Source organism: Peromyscus californicus, unplaced genomic scaffold, assembly GCF_007827085.1.
Source record: "Peromyscus californicus insignis strain IS unplaced genomic scaffold, ASM782708v3 Scaffold_9__1_contigs__length_137607984, whole genome shotgun sequence".
Classification (NCBI taxonomy): domain Eukaryota; kingdom Metazoa; phylum Chordata; class Mammalia; order Rodentia; family Cricetidae; genus Peromyscus; species Peromyscus californicus.
Genome location: NW_026294617.1, coordinates 23,250,349 through 23,271,151, shown reverse-complemented (window position 1 = coordinate 23,271,151; position 20,803 = coordinate 23,250,349).

Sequence of the window (20,803 nt, the reverse complement as noted above, 5' to 3'; positions counted from 1 at the left end):
GTATGAACAAATGTGTTTTTCCTACACACCCCTTCCCTTTTGCATTTCTCCTTGGAATTTATGTAATTCCCTTTTAAAGATTTGTTCTAACTATGTGTGTGCCCCTGCATGTGGATATTGTGCACTAGTATGCTGGTATCCATGGAGGCCAGATGTGTTAGATCTCCTGGAGCTGAAAGTCCAAGTGATCATGGGTCACCGGACTTGGATGCTGAGAATTAAACTAGGGTCATCTGCATGATCAGTATGTACTCCTAACTGCTCAATCGTCTCTCAACTCAAGTTGTATCATCATTTTGACATCAAAATATCTATCCTTGTAATTTTGGATCTGTAAATCCAATATATCCTTTCAGTAAACATTCAAATATTTGGTTTTTAATGAATGAAAATTCACATTTTAGCATGGAAATCTTTTTATTTTTTTTCAATCACATACCAATACCAGAAAAATTTATATTGTAACTTTTCCATTTCTTGAAAATAACCATAATCTAGATGTCAGGCTTGTTTATAAGAGTTAAAGCACAATGACCCAATTTAGATTAACTTTATAACTCCAAAGGACAAGATTATGCTCGTATGACTTGACTTTAGAAGATAGATTTTTTATCAAGATAAACTAGTGTGACATCTCTAAATTGTTGATGAACATTGTACCTGCAAAGTGGCATACAGGAGAATGTCACAGAGGGACACGACTCAGAGGTATTCCAAAAGGAAACCACAGCTGGTTGTGAATAAGATCTCATCTCTCACTACTCTGAACAGATTTCACACTCTACACTCTAATTAAATTGTGCACTTCACTAATGGCTCTGTCCCCAGAGGGCCTCCTGGGAATCAACTGGCAGATTTTACTGGGCCCTGTTTTAATGTGGTAGAAAGTTAGGCAGTGGATTCACAGTCTCTCTGTTCAGAGATAAGAGGAAGAGTGAGAGCACAGTCACTGTCCTCCAGTGGGCACAGGGTGTACTCCTGAGGTGTCACTCCTCAAATAAGGAGTTCAGTTTTCCAAGGGGCTACGCTAATGATCACCATCAGCATTCCCACACAGAACTGGGTCAGAAATACCTGATTCACCAATGAAGCGTCTATGGGTCCTTTCCTTGAGGCTTGAGGAGGAATGCATTAAAGAAATGTATAATTTTGGGTGGCTTCCTTTCCTGAAGAAATGTTCACATAATCATGATATCTTGAAAGAAACTGTGCAATCTAAATCTTTCCAGAGGAAATGTACAGGAGAAATATAATTAATACACATACGCTACCATTGAATGTAAGAAAGTTCATGGCTCATATTATTAAAACATCATTACAAAAATGTATATGACTTAACAAGTAATGACTTTGGTATTTGTGATCCAACCACTCAAATGAATTTTAAAGGTAAATCATGACTCATTGACTAGAAACAATTAATATATTTTGTATCTCAAGATCTATATTCCTGAACTCTGTATATTTTAGTAAAAATGCAATGAACTTGTACAAATCTAGGGTATAAATTCTTTCTCCTTCAACATTTGAATAAAGGGTATTCATGAAAGTAGAAACCTTAATCTTGGCTTGTTCCAGCCTTATAGCTAAGATAAAGGAAAAATGAGTATATATAGTTGCATTTTAGTCCGGTTTCAAGGAAAGAAAAGGGCAAGATCCCTTAAACTGATACAATACTGAATACTTCTTCATTTACTTTAAATCATGCAGGTTAGGGGAGCTATTTGAGGTTTCAAAAATCACACTGAGGTCTTCCTAAGTCTACCTCTCTGTTAGCATCCTCTCTCAACACATTGGCATGCTTTGTCCACATCATCATCTCCAAAGCTGCCTCTCAAGTGCTGGGAACAGTAGTGCAGGGGAAACTGACATGACACATTTTCTAAGGAGGAATGGCTGAAACTGAATTGGGTTGTCTTACACTTCTGCTGTAGAAGATTTGAGTTATTATCTCCATTGATTGATATAATTATGCATGTATTTTGTAGAGTAATAGCAGGATGGGAGGATTTTAGGCTGATTGTGGGGTAAGCAAATTTCATTTTCTTTTCAAATAAATATTAGAATCAAGATCATATGAATTCCTTGGAAATTCCATGTAGGCATTTGCTTGAATTTTCTACCAAGCCATCCCATAACTAGAAAATGCTGACTCTCAAACCAGGGCCCACTTCTAAGTCATCAATAGCCTTCCTTTCCAGTCATGAACAAAGGCACAGCCCCAAATAATAACACACAGAGCGTAAAAAAGAAAAAAAAACACTGTGAAAATAAATCTGAAACTCGAAGCCCCTAGTGCTTCAGTTTCCCTGATTTCTGGGGATTTGGCAAGAGTGGTTTGGGGTTGTTTTCTTTCTCCCTGCCTTTACAGTTCCACAGTCACAATGGCCCTCTAGTGGGATGCTAAATTAAGAGGCATTTTGTTTGTATTGTTAGCAGCTAGATCGAAACAGTCACAGAGAAATGTTTTATTATAGCGAGGAAATAACTCTTTTAATAAGGTTCTTAGGAGACTGAGTTTTAATGACGCTTAACACAATGTTTTAAACCACATGCCACATCTACATGTTATTTCTTGTTAAATGCTGGTTATTAAACAGCAGGCTGGCTCCAGATTGCCTGCAGAGGGTAGTTAGGGTTGGCTGATACATCTCTGACAATTTGAATAGTTGATGGAGTGACAAGTAGCGTTTGCATTTAACGGATTTTACATCTTAACATCTGCACAGCATAGCAGTCTACGTTATTACCCGGTGTAGTTCAGCACAATATGTTGAAGGGTTAAAGTCAATTAGGCACAATTGTGAGTTTCAATTTCTTCTAGAATTCTGTGCCCTCATCCAAACTTAACATGCTTAAGCTGAAGTGATTTCCCACACTACTTAACCATGGGATCTCAGCAGTGAATTGTTCAAAACTGCAGCCCAGAGAGAAGTAAGGGAAATGATGAACAGAAGAGGCCCCAAGCAAAGACAGGAGCTGGGCAGCCATACCTGCTTATAATCAGCTTTTCTTTTAACCATTTAAACATGCAGCATCTTTTAATTAAAAAGCAAAGAGAACTGTCAATCTCACTGCTTTGTCCTTTCAATTTTCTTTCTCTCCTTTAGGAAAGCAAGTGCTATCTGGGTCAACAGGACTAGCTGATGATCAAGGAACAGGAAAGTTCAGTTTTCAGACATAAATTCTCAGCATCTAATGCTGTTTCTTCTGTGCAGTCTGCTTTCTCCTATTACTCTTTATTCTGGGATCCCATTGAAAATTGTCTCTGCTTAGAATGACCACGAACAGAAGCAGGTATACAGGAAGAGCAAGGCTTCCTCCAGCAGGGGAGATATCTTCATTCCGTAGGTGGGCTACATCTGTTCTGTAGGCTTTGGTGGGAAGGATGTTACTTTCTTTACTGCTTCCCCTTCTTCCTCAACTGGTAGCTGTTATAAGACATGAAGGAGCAGTAATACGTTTTGGTTGCTGGTTCAGAGAAGCATGCAGGGAGCACAGGTCTGTGATTTTCAGGTAGAGGCGTAATGGTGACTTTTTTTCATCATCTGTGGGAACAGAGAGGGTAAAGCCCTGCTTTTTAAAAAGGTTCAAGTGAAACTTTCAACCAGAACCTTCTTCTAGTAATTCACCAAAATAAAGAAGACAAAGGAAAAAAAACTTGATTCTTTTTAGAAAACATGAATTTTTTCCTTTGACTACACATATGTGAATGTCTGAGAAAGGTGATAATGTGGATGTGGAGGCAACAGAGTTCTGTTCACAAAGGAAACTTCCAGCTTCCACAGAAGCTGGCAGCCTCTGCAAATTGATGCCAGTCCTGGCATTGTTCTAAACAAACAAGTAAAGGGAAAAGTTCATGCCAAGGAAATTAATATGTGTATTGAGCATCGTAAACACTCTGGGAGCCAAGATAGCTTTCTTAAAGGCATCAAAGAAAAAATCGGAAAAAGAACATAGCCAAAGAAAAACAAACCTGGGTCCACATGAAATGACAGCCTGTTCTGCCCAGAAAAGCACACTTGGTGAGAACCAATGAGGGAAAATGTGAAAGACTGGAACCTGTCAACAAGAGGTGAATAAATAAGTAACTCTGAACTATAATAAAAGCAAAATTGAACATGAATGTTTTGGTATTTATCACAATAGGCTTAAAATTTGGGGCAACACTGTCCTAGACCATAATAAGTAAACACACAATGATGCATCACCTCAAAGTCATTGTGTGAGCCTGGCTCAAGTCCAATGCAGGGCAAACCAAGCTCAATGTGTGCCCATTAGTTTGTACCACTTTACTAAGGCAAAGAATTTCATGGAGTTTCTGAACAAGCTCAAAGTTTCAAACACTTAGCCATTTTCCCCCACTCAAGTATTATGCAGTAGTGTATGTTTATTGATGATCAAGTCTGAATTTCCCTGTCCTCTACATATACTCAAAACAGTCAGAAATATAATCAATATAACCATATATATCCTTACCTTATGTGGAATTTCATGTTGCAATGCCCTAGCACATTTAAGAGTATGATGTCAAGGCACTTCCCAGCAGACATATGAAATTTCAACTCCAATTTAAAACTGAGAACTATAAATTTTATTGTATGCCTAAAGCTGTCTCAGTGGGCAACAGTGTGGACTAAAAAGACTCTGATGGACATCTCTTACACTGTGAATTTAAAGAAGTCCCTCCAGCTATATGAAGGCAAATAGGTTCATTAACAAAAGAATAATGTATCCTGTATCCATTGAAGAGTTGTTTAAAACAAAAATGATGAATAGTGTGTAATGTTAAGAAAAGTGCTTCATTAAAGTATGAATTATAATTGATGTCCTCAATCAGCAGTGGTATATTAGAGCTAGCTCCTACAAGATTAGAAAGATGGGCTGGTAAACTTCCAAAAATTTCATGAACCAATTGCTATAGAGATCAAGTTGTATAAATTTATAGTTAAATTACATTTTTACAAAACAGATGAAAAGCATTAAAATGCTGTTTTGTAAAATGGTAGGTCAAAAATGTGACTATTTATGACCCCAAGATTTCTGACATTTTATGTACTATTATTTATTTTCCTTGAAGTTATCCATCTTAATTACACCTGTATGGCTGAAATGCTGTGCTAATATATGATTCTGTGTACCTCTTCTAATTGTAGCAAATTGGCATCTTGACTTTGACCATGATAAGACAAGGTATGTATATATGTCAAAGAAATCAGAAAATGATACATACAAATTATGTCATGTGTGTGTGCACATGAGAACATGTGTGCCTGCACATGCAAACACATACATACACACACATAGTTTGTGTATTATCTAAAGTTAATAAAGTTAAAGAAAATAATGTTTAGAAACAGATTAAACTTAAATCTTTTCCTTGTCCCTAGCTGTTACACTGTAATTAAACTTAAAAGGATGTGTGTTCTTTTAGAAATCCCTTTCAAATAACACACCAAAAAATTACGTCTAGTATTCAAAAACTCTTATCTAATTCAGGAAAGTAATTACTCTTGCCATTGACAAATGAATAGCATTCCTACCTAGGCCTTTGCTATTTCTCTTTCATCTTATTCATTAAAGCAAATCAACATGTCAATCAGCATTCAGGTTGGTTCTGCATTCAGAAATCCAGTTGTAAAATATTTAGTAGCAGGCCCCTGTATATTTAACTGTATGGATCACAAATTCCACAGATCACATATAGTCAAAATAATAGATTTCCAAAAGGGAACACATAAAATAATAAAGGGTTGTCACTGTGAACATAGTTCAACGTACTTCTAATGTCATAGGGAATATTGTAATGCTCACCACATGATTATCAATATTGTGGGCAGTGATGGTGACAACATGTACTTTCATCCATATATAGACTAAAATGGCATGCATATTTCACTTCAGTCTGAACAATGATGTTCTAGAAACCTATGAGATGGAAATTTACAATGCATGATTTAGCTTGGGGGCTAGGGAACTTGCTACCATTAGAAGTATGTGGGCATGACATTCATAATCCTGGGAAAGGTTTTATCTAAACACAAAACACGATTGTATCTTGGTAATTCTTATTGGGTTGGCTGCAAAATTAAACCTTTGTGAGTCTGAGAATTAAGGTGTTCCCAAATAAATCATTTTTTTCTTGTAGTGATAAGTTTCTCTGGTCCCGCCCACCCCGTGGTCCCACCCGGCCCCAGGGTCCTGCAGCGACTTATAAAATAATCTCTCAGAGACTTGATATTATTTACAAACCATATGTCCTATGGCAGGCTTCTTGCTAGCTAGCTTTTTCATCTTAAATTAACCTATTCTATTAATCTTTGTTTTGCCGCGTGGCCGTGGCATTACTGGTCTGCTGGCATCTTGCTTCTCCTTGGGTGGTGGGGTAGGCTTCTCTCAAGACTCTTCTTTCTTTTTTTCTGTATCTCTGCTTGGATTTCCTGCCTGCCTCTAAGCTGACTTGCCATAAGCCAAAACAGCTTTATTTATTATCCAATGGGTGCAACACATATTCACAGCATACAGACATCCCACAGCATTTTTTTAACCTCATTATTTTATCTTATTTATGCACTAAGTAAGTGTCCATATATTTTATCTCTTATTTATTATTTAAAAATAGATAAAGTAGTCTAGAGGATGACAGCTATAGTTCCTGGCCTAGTGAAGCTAGAAAAAAAAATAAGCATTCATGTAATAAACATTCAGATACATGTATAAAATAATTTTAACTTATAAAAACCTTACAAAAGCCTTAATAAGTGGACGTGGTTATGTATGAGGGAAATGAGAGAAGCAACTTTGACTAAAACTGTAGGAAATGGGCACTTTCCACTGTCTCTGTGGGCGTACTTAAGTCAAGAACTGTAATCAAGATCTAAGGCGAGCACATTACGGGAAGATAGAGTAGCCATAGAAAAAGCAATTGAGAAGAAATGACCTTTGGGTGTTTTAAATAAGGCCACTTATTTAAGAAATATGTAAGAAGATAGATAAGTTAGTTAATAGATAGATAAGCTTTTTATAAAAGAAACTAGAATGTGGCCAAGTGGGTTAGAGCATAGGTTAGAGATGGGTCTGCATGAGCCTATAGGCTGACTTAAGACACTTGGATTTTATCAAGCTTCAGTGGAAAACCACAGAAGCTTTCAAGTAGAGCTTTGATAGAATTTAAATTAAAATTTTAAAACTAAACTCTCTGCATTCTAAAAGAATTCAGAAACACATTTGAGAAGGCCAGGTGTGGTGGCTCACACCTATACTCCCAGCACTCTGGAGGATTACCACAAGTCTGAGGCCAAGCTGGCTACATGGGGAGTTCCAGTTAATCACAGTTACATAGCAAAACTTTGTCTCAACAAAATATCAGACTTGGGAGCCAAATATAGGTGAAAATGTTCAACTGCCACTGGCTGGGAAAATGAATGTTTTTATTTCAAGATGAATTAGTAAAGTTCTTACTCAATTTTAACTTCCTAAGCCTTGAGGTAGAAATGTCTAAAGAATCTATCAACTTCAGACTCTGGAAATGGAGATGATGAAAGAGTATTATCTGAGTTTCCTCATGATGTGATAAATACCTGAGCCCGGGTAATTTACAAACAACAGGAGTTTGTATTCTGAAGTCCAAGATCAAGAGACAGTGTGTGGTGTCTGGTGAAGGTTTCCATTGCAGTCAAGGGAGTGTCTCAAACCAGTCCAATCCTCAGGTTGAATATTCTGTCCTCCCTTCCTGGAAAGGAAGGAGCAGCTAGAGGTGCTGAAAGAACTCTGTGTGAAGCCTCTTTCATGAGAGCCTACATGACAAAAGAAGCCCTCTTGACCCATAAAGCTCTTCCTAAAAAACCTTGCATCTTAGGTGTGACTGGAAATCACACCTCAGTGTAGTAATTTTGAGACGCGGTTTTGCTCTGAAGCCCAGCAGGTCTCACACTCACACCCCTCCTACCCCAGTCTCATGTGCTAAGAATGCACACTGTGCCACCTAGATACACATGAATTCCGTAGGAGCATAAATGCTCAAATTGCAGCAAGCATTCAAGCTTTTCTAGTGGAAAATTAATGGATGAAAACTTTCCCATTTGATAATGATCAATAAATGCTGACCATTAGTATATTTGCTAAACTATATGTCTTTCCCACTGAATTTGCCCAGATTTGGTATCTCAACAATACTTTTATTCATTTTGTAATGCTTGAGTAAGAGACCCGTACCGAGTCTTTTATAAAGGCAAATATTATGTTCATGACAACTTAAAAGAACCAAAAATTCAGAGATCCAGAATAAACAAGTTAAAAGCTGCATCTGGTCCAGCAAAATGGTGCAGCGAGTCAAGGCAGCTCCTGCAAATCCTGACCACCTGAGTTTGATTTCCAGGACCTACATTGTGAAAGGAGGGAACTGATTCATGTGAGTTCTCCTCTGCATACATTAATAAATAAACAGGTAAATAAATACATAAATAAATGCAATAGTGTTTTTTCAAAAGCCGCTCCCTGCACATTCTTGGTACAAGTTCAGTGGGGCCTACCAGAAAAGAGGATTGCAATGTCCAGTTCCTTCTGTGTCTGTGTGAAAGAATATGACATAGAAATAATTGAGAATTTCATATTTTCCTCAATAAGCCAAAGCCTATTTTGCATATTTAATGTTTTGTTATATTCTCCTTAAATGCTTTATTTAAACAAACTGTATATACACATATGTTCCCTTCTTCCATAAAGATGAAAATATTGTATTTGACATTCCCTACATAAGAACTCATTGCTAACTTACATTGTCATCCTTGAACTAATTAATTCTTTGTTTAGAAAATACTACTTCATAGTATCTATATACATAGTAGTAAATTTAATTATTAATTATAAATGTTTTCAATAGAAGGGATAAGAATTAATCATTGTCTACCATAAGTAGAAAAGTTCAAGAAACATAGTATCCAAAGTATCATGTAGATATGTATATATTTATCACTTTAGTTGATGTAAATTAAAGATAAAATAATTAAAACCTTATTAGTAGCATTTTAAATAAAGTATTGTTACCACAACACTCTATCATTTTCCATGTAAATTAGTGTTATAACCATCTCTAAATGGAGTCTAAAAATGAGCCTAATTGACAGACTAAACAGGATGTCATGAAGCCTGTCTCTCATTATTTTGATTTATAATCTTATCCTGGTGTGAAGGATAAACACACCAGGCATTGGTAAGTACTCTACTATGATTGGAAGGACAGAAACCTGTTGCCCATTAGTTCAGTGTTCTCACACTAGATTATATCATCTTATTACATTTTATCCTGATAATTACAAGATTCTTATTGATGATTCTCAATGGAAATATCTAAAGCACAGAAGAGTTGTGGTGGTATTGTGTTCCCCAAAATATTGTGCACCCTAATAAACTTATCTGGGGTCAGAGACAGAACAGCCACTGGATACAAAGGCTAGAAAATGGTGGCACTCACACCTTTAATCCTAGCAATGTAGAGGCAGAAATCCCTCTGGATCTCTGAGTTCAAGGCCACATTTGAAACAGCCAGGCATGGTGACACACCCCTTTAATCCCAAGAAGTGAGCCTTTAATCCCAGGGAGTGATGGCAGATAGCAGAAAGGTATATAAGGTGTGAAGGCCAGGAACTAGAAGCTTTTAGCTAGTTAAGGTTTCAGGCTTTGGAGCAGCAGTTCAGCTGAGATTCATTCTGGATATGAGGACACAGAGGCTTCCAGTCTGAGGAAACAAGATCAGCTGAGAAGTTGGCCAGGTGGGGTTAGCTGTGGCTTGTTCTACTTCTCTGATCTTCCAGTGCTCACCCCAATACCTGGCTCAGGTTTGATTTTATTAATAAGAACTTTTAAGATTCATGCTACAAAGAGTTACATGTATTCCTTAGGTCACAGAATCAAGTGAACAAGTCTCAAATTTTGCTGCAGGAAACAAGATGGGCACTCCATCTGTTTCTTTTTCTAGGCCAGAGATTATTTTCTTAAACTTCCTGCATTCCTCTGGAGCATCTCCCCATGCTGTTGAAGCATCAACCTTCTCTTTGCTCCCAAATGTGATATAATATGTTCAGTATCACTGAGATTTGAACGTGATTACCAAAACTGTGATATCCTAGGTCAGATAAATGCAAACTCTGTCTGACATTTCTGTACAATCTTGTCTTGATCATGTCTTCCAACCAATGAAGGTGGTTTTGAATGTAAGAAGAGTCTTGCTAGAATACTTTCTGAAATGTCTATGCTTTTCTTCTACCTTTTTGCCTACTGTGAGAGCCTCTCGGTATGTACATTTTATCTGCTGACCTACATTGGAAGGGGTCCATAGCTGGCTAGACCTCTAGGGCTGAAGCAGAATGCAAGAAAGATCAAATAATAAATATGAAGAACCTTACTAAAAGAATGCACCAAGTTCAAGTGGGAAGAAATGTACAAAATAGGTCATCAGAGTGAGTTATGCCAGACCCAGAAGAAAAATATTGAGGCTTACATTGGAATTCAGTTCTTACAAACCAGGAAGCAAAGCAGGTGGGAACAGGAACTTGTCTTAACACCAGATATTCATCTAATAACCCTCAGTACATTTAATCATTAGTAAAAATATTTCTTTTGCTCTGTTTTATTTTTGCATCACTGTGGCAAAACACAAGGGATGCACAACTTTAATATTTTAATGTTTGAGAATTTCATACATGCATACATATAATATGTTTTGATTCCCCCATTTCCTCTCCCTCAAATTCCACCCCTATACCCTCATTTCTCCCTCCCATATTCTTTTTGTATAAATCCACTGAGTCTACACTTAGTGTTGTCAGTATGTACATGAGTATAGGGTAATATACTGGAGTATAGCCTCACAGGGTCACATGAAGAAAACTGACCTCTCCAACAACAACCATCAATTGCCAATAGCTCCTCAGATACATGTGAGACTTTGTGACTATTTTAAAAAGAGGAAAATTTTATTTTGGCTCAGAGCATCAGAGGTTGTGGTATATCATATCTGTCTCTGTTGATTCTAGGCTATAGTGGCTCAAGCACAGTGGTGATGACAGCATGGAGCAGAAGTATTAACTCACAGGAGACAGGAAGCAGAGAAAGTAGAACATTAATTCTGGGCTAGCTCTCTCCTTTCCACCATTTCATTCTGACTAGGCCCCCAGCCTGTGGGATGCTGTCACTCGCAATCAAGGTGGGTTGTCCCTTCAGTTAATCTGGAAACATCCAAACAGCACACTGAGACCTGTGCCTCACCAATCTCATAGGTGATCTTAAATTTAGTCATTTTGGTAATCAGAATCACCCATTATAATTGGTATCATGTAAAATGAGGAAAAGATAATTGGTATTGAATAAATGTGTCCTTTAAAAATAAGGCAATGATAAATCATTCTTCTGTCCTCCTCATACTTTAGTCATAAAATATACTAAAAACTCACTGATTTTTCTCACTCCTTTTCAATAATGGAACTTTTCCCTTGATCTGACATCATCCCAGAATTGTATTCCTCTGCTCCTCAAATAGTTCTTGACCCACCTCAGTAACTCTAATGGCTTCCATTCAAGACATAGTATCACCACCACACCCTTTCTTGGCACTTCCAAGACCCCTACACATCTCCTCCTTTTACCTGAGGTTCTTTGTAGCAGAAACTCGAGCACAGTGGAAACTAGAAGGCATTAGAATTTGTCTGAATTGTCATAATCATTTAACAGCCTCATAGACACTGGTATCTCATTTCCACAAAAATCCTAATGGTTTTCTTACAGCAAAACTATACAAGTAATATTTTGCTTCTAAGTTTTTGTGTATTTTCTACTACTTTTGAAATATTAATCAAAAAGAAAAATAATAATGACTATTTTGCTTAGGACCAAGAAATGTTTTCTTAAATTTGGTACCATATTTAAAGAATTTTAACTCCTAGAAAATCACTCTTTTGTGCCTTCAAGCCTCCACTGTCATAAGTCAAGTAGCAACAGTATCCAAACAGCTTGGGATCAATAATGCAACTGAAAAACAACGTCCTTGTCAGGCTCCCCACCTCCTCTTTTCAAAACATAGCCTAAAAACTGCCCTCTCAGCCTACAAACCTTCTATTGATGAACAAGAAAAACAAATAACTGGCACGTATGCCATTGGCACTTGGACTCAGCATGTAAGCATCCTACCTAATACTTGTACAAGAATAGGGTTTTTTTGTTGTTGTTTTGTTTTTTGTTTGTTTTGTTTTGTGTGTGTGTGTGTGTGTATACTGTTTGGGCAGTGTCTTCATATTCTATATCTTCCTCTATAGAACAGCATTCATCACTTCTTTTAATGAATAAAATTAACAGAACATCTTTTTTTCACTCGGGTAAATCACTAACGTTTTTATTAAAAAGATGTAAACTCCATATTACATTGACCTCATTGCTGAATGTTTTGATGAAATTTTTTTCCTTATGTTTTATATGCTGTTACTTAACAAAAGGAACCTGCAGTGGCAAGAAGCATACAGAGTTTACATGAATAACTAATTAGGTTTGATCTAACTCCAATGACCTGTTGAAATAAAGAAATGAGTCAAGCAGAAGGTTTGTAGACTGAGTTCTGCAGGTGACAGGAGCAAGGATGTGGGTTATCTCAGGAGGAAGATTTTAAATCGAAATGTTAGGAATGCTAGGGAAATTTCAACCTCCAAAGTTCAAAATATTCAAAAAGTATCTTTTTATTCTCTAGAAAGAACGAAGCATTGCCCCTCAAGATAACATGGAAGAGAAAACTGGCTGACCCAATAGGCTGTTGGAATGGGCTCCCAGTGAAATTGTAAAATCCTGTTCTCTGGCTACCTCATCTCTCTGGTATGTTAGGATAAAGATGGGAGAAGGGTACAGGGGAATGAAGACGACCTCTCAAACTCCATCCGATCCTAAAACTGTCTCATTTCTGCAATGGAATGTTCACTGTTGGGTAATAGAGAAAGAAAAACATTTCTTATCAAGGCAACATTTTACAAATAAGAATCACAATTCTTGGAAATTTTATTAGAATTGATGAATGAAAGATCTGTGATGCATTAAAAACAAACAAACAAAAACTCCCCTCTCCATTTGTCTTGCAGAACTTTCTTTCCACAATATCATATAGTCAAGTCAAACTTTTTTGTGGGACACCAACACATTCATGGCTCCCTGAGCAAGGGCAGATTTCTTAGAGAAGCTTTGTAGCTTTCAACTCACACATCCATCACTCCTCATCCTTCACCATACTCATGCTGACCTTTTAGGAGTCTTCCTTGCATTTGGCATTCTTATTTTGTGTCATAGCTTTACTATACTATAATGATATCCTCTTTTTTCTCCACTAATCAAAAATTTCTCCACCTTTCATAATTCAGTCAAATTTTACATCTATGAAGTCTCCTGACATATATATATTATATATATATGTAATATATATATAATTTTATATTGTTTCCTTATTTTAATATCTATACTATGTTTCAATTTACAGAACTTATACATTATGTTTTTAAATATTCCAGGGCTGATTCCTTTGTACTGTGGATTACTTGGAAACAGAAGATGTTAAACATATCTTTTGAGACAGCACTGGTTATCATATTTTATTTAATAAATCTAACAGAAATTTTCAGAATGAAGTGGGAGAAGTGAAAATTAAACTGTGTAAATTTAAAAATAAATACAACTTAAAGAAATAAGAGAAAAACTACCATTAACCAACACAGCTAGTGTCCCTTCAAGAACAGACTCTGAGGTTAGTGAGAATTTGTTTGACTTTTGAGGTATACTAGAAGGACACAGATGACAGAATACAGTAGTCAAGCCCTATACTGTGACTGCTTATAACACATAGAAGCAGAAGTTTCAAAGTAATAGTAATTAGTAGGATTTTTTTCTGTTTTTGAATAGATATTTCACAATCTATACTCATAAATGTATACATATCTTCTTAGGGAGAATCTTCAAAATTCATAAGCCACTGGCTCTGCAACCCTCCCCCCCAACACACACACTCTTACATTCAGAGAGAAAAACAAAAAAATGGGAAAAAGACATGACAAATGGAATTTCAGGCATCTGTCCTAAAATTTTCCCTTTTACAAAAATGACACCTGACCTTAGTAGCAGGAAATTATGGAGATAAGATATTACACTATAAAACAGCTCAGTTGGTGACATGGAATGTTTGAATCAGTTCCATACAATATCCTTATCAGCCAGCCACTGTTGTTCCTCCTGCCCTGCTGACTTTACCTTTAGATACCTGTCAATTATCTGAGTATCTTGGACTGACCCACACCTGTCCATCTCTTGAATAACCCACTTAACTGTCCCAAGGAAAGAAACACTCCTACTTCTCTTCGTATTCAAAAACAGTGTTCTACAACTCTGAATTTTAATGGTTGTGCTTGTCTGTAGTGGTCTCTATATGTTGCAAACAGAAGTTTCCTTGGTGAGGGGTGAAGACTACACTTATCAGTAGGATAAGGAAAATATTTATAGGTTTTTGGTAGGGTTTCTGCTGCTTTAATAAAGTATAGGTTGTACATTTCCCCCCAATAATCATGATTTCACAAGCACTGGGTAGTTAGTTAAATTTCTAAAACCAGGCACGATTTCCTTCTTGTGAGTAGGTGTTGAGTCCAATTAGAGTGCTGTTCATGACTATTAAGGTATGTGAGCCACTACTGCAACCTTAGGATGATTATGCCATGCTTGTTGTTGATATGGTTCACAGGTGTCATCGCTGAGTAACACTGTTGGTGCCACCTTCCTTTGGAAGCTTACATGGAGCCCTCTGGTGAAAAACTCATCTACATGTCCTTAGGGAGAAGGTATTCAGGTCAGTTCCATCTTTAGGGTCTCTGGACCCTGTTTCTGAAGTGCATGGTGTCTTCAATGGATACATCTATACAAAATTCCTGCACCTAAGGCTCAGGAAACATTGCAGAACGGGGGACAGAAAGATTGTAAGAGCCAGAAGATTGGAGACTTTGCTAGGAGTTTCTGTTTTCTTGTAATGTCAGAAGCTACACCTATAAACTCTTACCAGTGTGATTGCCCACAAGTGAACTGAGCAGGAAAGACATCAACAAATATGCTAGACTGGATATGGAACAGCCAAAGAAGCTTCAATCCTACATAAAGAACTACAGGTAACTTAGTAAAGCTGAGAGCAGGAAAGGAAGGCCATCCCAAGGAAAAGTATACCAATTGGTTGTCCAGTTCCAAACAATCTGAAAACATACCTTCAGATAACATTATATGGACTCCACTGGTAGTACCTGGAAATACATAAGTATATAAAAATACATATATGCATGCAATAACAATTGATGGAGAAAATAGGCCATGAGTTTGAAGCAGAGTGGGAACGGTATAAAGGGAGGAAAGGGAAAGAGGAAATGCTGTGATTATATTATAATCTCAAAAAAAATTCAGTGTTCTAAATATACAACAATCACTATGTCAACAAAAACTTACAAAGTCTTTGGAGCAGTATAGACATACATCTTCTAAACAAAATTGAAGTACATTACTGAATATTTTCAAGGTGCTTTGTTACAACAGGGATTTTTTCTATTATTTTAATGGTTTCCATCACATTTTTCTGAGTTTTCAAAATTCTGAATAACAGATTTTTTTTGATGTTTGTCATACTTAGGATTTGACAAAGAAAAATGTAATGTTTTCTGAAACTTCTTTATTTAATTGATAGATGTTACAGGATTTATACCTTTTATTTTCCTTAATATTAATATTTTTATAAAATTCTAGAGCTTGCTTTTCAGAGGAACAGTGGAGTTGTGTTAAGACTTGTATAGCGCCTATAGTCACATCTGATATTTTTATATATTTAGTACATGCATTTTTGAAGATATTTCCGAGTATTGTTATAATAATGTTGAAAGATGAAAGATTCTTAATCCCAGTGTCATACAAAGGCAACCATTGATTATTTTGTTTCTCACTCTTTGGGTCCCCTGATTGTGGCTGATCTAGGGTCAACCTCTGTTCCAGGCTACATATTAAGTGGGCGTAGACCCAAACTCAGGGTTCAGTTAAGGTCTGCCACACATGTTCAGCATTAGTCTAAAACCAGCATTTATTCAAGAAATCTCATTGCAATGACATAAAGCACACAAATATAACAAATGAAAATGTTTGATGCTTCTTAAGATTTCTTTTAACACTCTATAACTTCCCCCTTTTAATTCACTATGGTCTAACCTCACATTAATGACATAGACAAATACATACTGCAGTCCCTCTGCAGGAAGCTACTAGAAATTCACATATCAAAAAGCAAGGCTATTTAATTCTATAGTAATGAAAAATAGAGGCTTGAAAATAATACAGCACAGTTCCTCAACCAAGCTTACAATTTTTCATTGCTACGCAAAATTGTATTAAGGCAAACCATTTCTGTAGAACAAGTGAAAGAAAGTTACTCACCTTCCTGGAGCCAAGTCCTCCCTCTTCCAATTTAGCTTCAGAAATGATGTACCTAGTCAAGATATGTATTATACAGAACTTACCTCAAATTAAGTGCTGTATAATATGTGTTAATTCCTTTTAGCTAATTTTTTTCCCCATGCAATAGCCAGCTTTATTCAGCGCCTCAGACAATCTATACTCTGAGGGTTAAAACAGTCACACAAGTAGAGTTTTCATGAGTTCAAGCTGTATACACTCACAAGGACAAGTCACACATGGTAAAAACATGTTTATCCATAGAGGCATATAAACAAATAACAATAGCCATTAGCTATTGTAATGAGTATTAAAAATAAGTTTCATGTTATGGATTCCTACCACTAAGTAGAGATTTCAACTTGATAGAAAGTAGAAGCCACACCTGGCTTATCAGCAGGTCCTCCCACCTATTCAAGATCTCATCATTCTCCTAAAGTGTTTTAAGAGGAATGTTAGCCATGCAGTAGTTCAGAGAGTACCACCGTGGAGTGTACAGTGATTCTTTCTGTGTAAACTCCTGACCTTCTTCCTAGGTTTTCCCTCGAGCTCAGAGTCCAAGACCTAAAAATGATACAGTCTCCATCAAAGACAGGAGAGGGAAAGGGAGAAAAGCATCAGCTAATGTGGAACAGGCAGAGTATTGGGCTTTATGCATTCAAGAGGCCAGCACTGCTAATAGGCTTGTGGTCCCGCTTGGTGTGATCAGCAGCTTGTACCTAAGGGCTATGGCAGGCTGGAAGAGACGCAGAAAACAGTGACTTGGTAATGTCTCAATAGGAGACTGGAGCAAGTACCTATCAACTTAGACACAAGGCTATTTTCAGTATGTATAGTTAATCTTAATTGTCGGCTTGATAGGATTTAGAATCGCCATGGAAACACACTTGTGGGCATGTCTGAGATTTTCTAGATAAGGTTAATTGAGGTGGAAAGGCCCACCGTACAGGCTGGTAACACCAAATCCAGGGGAAATGTCTTGGACTGAAAGGCACTGGCCTTTATTACTGTGTGTCCTGGTGTGATGTGACCTGCCTGCTCCTACCACCATGACTTTTCCATCATGAGACATTGCATCCTTTTGAACTGTAAGGTAAAATAAACACTCTCTCCCTCTCAAGCCTCTTTGATTAGCAATTTGTTTACTGGAGGACAAAAATTAAGTAACATACTGCACTTTCATAAATTTTTATACTCTTCTGTAATAAATGATTAAAAGAGAATTCTGTAAGACAAAGCAATCATTTTTTTATCTGCATAACTAATTGGCCTAACTCAGGCAATGCATGATATTTTAAAAATTGTTTTTCTTTTCTTAAAACAAAACAAAAAAAGCATATATGCTAGATGAAAGTTGACTGAGGCCTCTGTAAGTACTTGTTTGGATTTGGACTTGCATCTGGAAGCACTGAGCTACATTTGCGGGGCAGGGGAGGGGGGAGTGTCAGGTAAAAGCTGCAGAAATGAGCTATGGTGATTCATAATAGACATGTCATTTCTACCCTTCTAGTCTTTGCCGTCAGAACAACAAATTCTGCTCATCATAACATCCTCTTAACTGTACATATGCTCCACCTTAACCTTGTATTCCCTCCAGGTAATTCTCCATGCCTATTTGTTCTGGTCTGACATCCCCTTTGTGCTCTGGGATTTTGGTTAACCTTTTATGCTTTTATAACAGATGCCTCATACACTGCAGTCAGGAATTTGGTTAATTGCTTCTCTGATGGAGAGACCATCTTCAGTTGCAAAGGATTTAAAGAGATTCAGGAAATCAACAACAGGTAAATTAGGAAAAGATCAGAGACTTCCCCACCAGAGGAAAAAAAAATGTAAATGTTAAGAGTTTGATGTGAACCTCCAGCTCAGGCATATTTCTAAAACAGGATTTGTCACTGTAAATGTAAAGTAGCGCTGAGTTGATATTAGTGACTTTGTCTGCTTTATATGCAGAAACCCTGGAGCAGCAGAAGTGACTGCCGAGCCTTGATGTAAGAATATTGACAAAACAGAAGGTTTCTCAGTGAGGACAGCCTCTCACCAGGCTCCACACAGAGACTCTGTAATTACAGCTTCAGTCCCTGCTTGTCAGAACTCTGGTCTGCAGGCCTGTTGAACCTGAGTTCCCTTCCACCCCCTCCCAGCAATTTAAAAAACAAGACAGAAGGAGAAAGCGGGGCTAATTAGCTACTCGAGGTAGGAATAAATTACCTGAAACAAACAATGTTTGTGTGATGAGGATGGAAGGAAACAGCCATCACAGAGGAAGTGCTCAGGTCCTACAAAGATTCAGGAATAGCAAACCACCATTGTGTCACAGCTTTTATTAAATCTCATTTAAGTTGTACATACCACTCTACTTCTGATTCTTAGAAAATAAGAGATTGCTAAGACACTGGGTAACATTAAGTTGTGTCCTTTAGTGAATGGTGAGCTGTTTCAAACCAGAAGCTGTGTTGATTGCCATAATAGAGTCATGGCTACTGTAACCTACGAGTCTGAGAGAGGTAGTCCTGGGTGTATATGAGCAATATACATTATATAAATGTATGTAACTTTCTTTTTTTTTCATTTTTCTTTATTAAGAAATTTTCTACTCACTCCATATGCTGTTCACAGAACCCCCCTCCACCCTCCTCCCACCCCCCAGCCCTCTTTCCCAAGCCACCCCACATCCCCACATGCCCCAAATTGAGGTCTCCCATGGGGAGTCAGCAGAGCCCGGCACACTGAGCCTAGGCAGGTCGAAGCCCCTTCCCACTGCACCAAGGCTGTGCAAGGTGTCGCACCACAGGCACCAGGTTCCAGAAGCCTGCTCGTAGACCAGGGACAGATCCCGATCCCCCTGCCTGGGCGAAGAATAAAAATATCATTAGAAAGGAAACATCCCATCTCTAGCTAATCACATCCACAGATTAACTAAACAGCTTTGGAGATGGCCAAATAATCTTTTTAAAATGTCATTCTAATCTCGTTATTCTTCTGCTTCAATTGTTTACTGTATCTCTAAGTGGATGGTTCTAGAAATGAGAGGCACATACACACCTGAGAAACATGAGAGATGGGAAATTTTAAGATGGATGGATGAAAAGACAAGGATGAGCTGAGGTAACAAACACTCGGGGTTGACAAAAACCAGGAGAGGAACCAGTGAGGAGCAGAATAATTCATCTTCAAAGCTAGAAACTGAAAAAGAGTGAGAAGTTCTATCTCCCTCCGATGGGACTTCCTATAAGATAAGATGGTGGATTTGAGCACCTGGAGATGGTTGTCACATCGTCAGGAGGAGTAGGGGAAAAGGATTTACTGTAGATACCAAAAGAATAAGATGAGGCACTAGAAACGGCTGCAGAAACACCACAAAGTTTGATAGAGAAAAGGAAAAGTCAGCGATAAACTGAGTCAAGGGAAGGTATTATGCATCCTTTCTAAATTCTATATTTCTCAGCCATTTTGTGTTGTTCACTTTCAACACACAGTGTCCTGTATCTGAAACATAGTACGTGTGCAAAGAATTCATTGCATGACTAGATAATTGAATCTATAGAATGTAGTATAACTCAGCCGCACAATGACCAGACAGATGCAGTGTCCAGGGATACCTACGATCAGCCACCACAGGGAGGACATCCCCTTTCACAGCCTCCACCACCTTAGCAATTGGTACTCTCACCCTGGCTGAGTGTCAGCCTGCTCTGTGGGACCAGAATGCCTTGCTCCTCTCCTCAGATAGCTAACCGTTCATTACCTTCTGCTTCACCTCCTTTCACCTCTCAGGGAAACCTTTCCAGATGCCTGTTCAGGTTTGGAACCCTCTTTCCTTCACACTGCTATAATTGTTATTTTTACTTGGCTGTCTTTCTCACTAGCCGATAAGCTCTGTGATGGCAGAGACTATGCCCTATTTGATTTTTCATCCCACTGTCTGGCAAAATGTCTGGTATAAATCAGACATCAATACACATTTGATGAATAAATAATAAATGACATTCCTCCTGGGAACACAGTGTGCTTGTCAGGCTGTTGCAAGCATCCAGTCTTCCCTGTGTTTCTCTTTCATTTCTCATTACACTGTCATTCATGACTGGAGATTCATATTCTGGTTTATTAGTTTCTTGTGGATTTGCAAGCATGATCCCATTTTATGTAGCTATTTAAGAGAACACATTCTTCTTTGAGGTTACATCAGTGTCAGAGGTAGAATGCTAATCCCAGGAGACAGACACCTAGCCACCTTCAATACACCAATGTAACTAATACAAACAGTAAAATGGTAGTAATTTGAGGTGTCATCTCTCAAATGTTGGGTGAA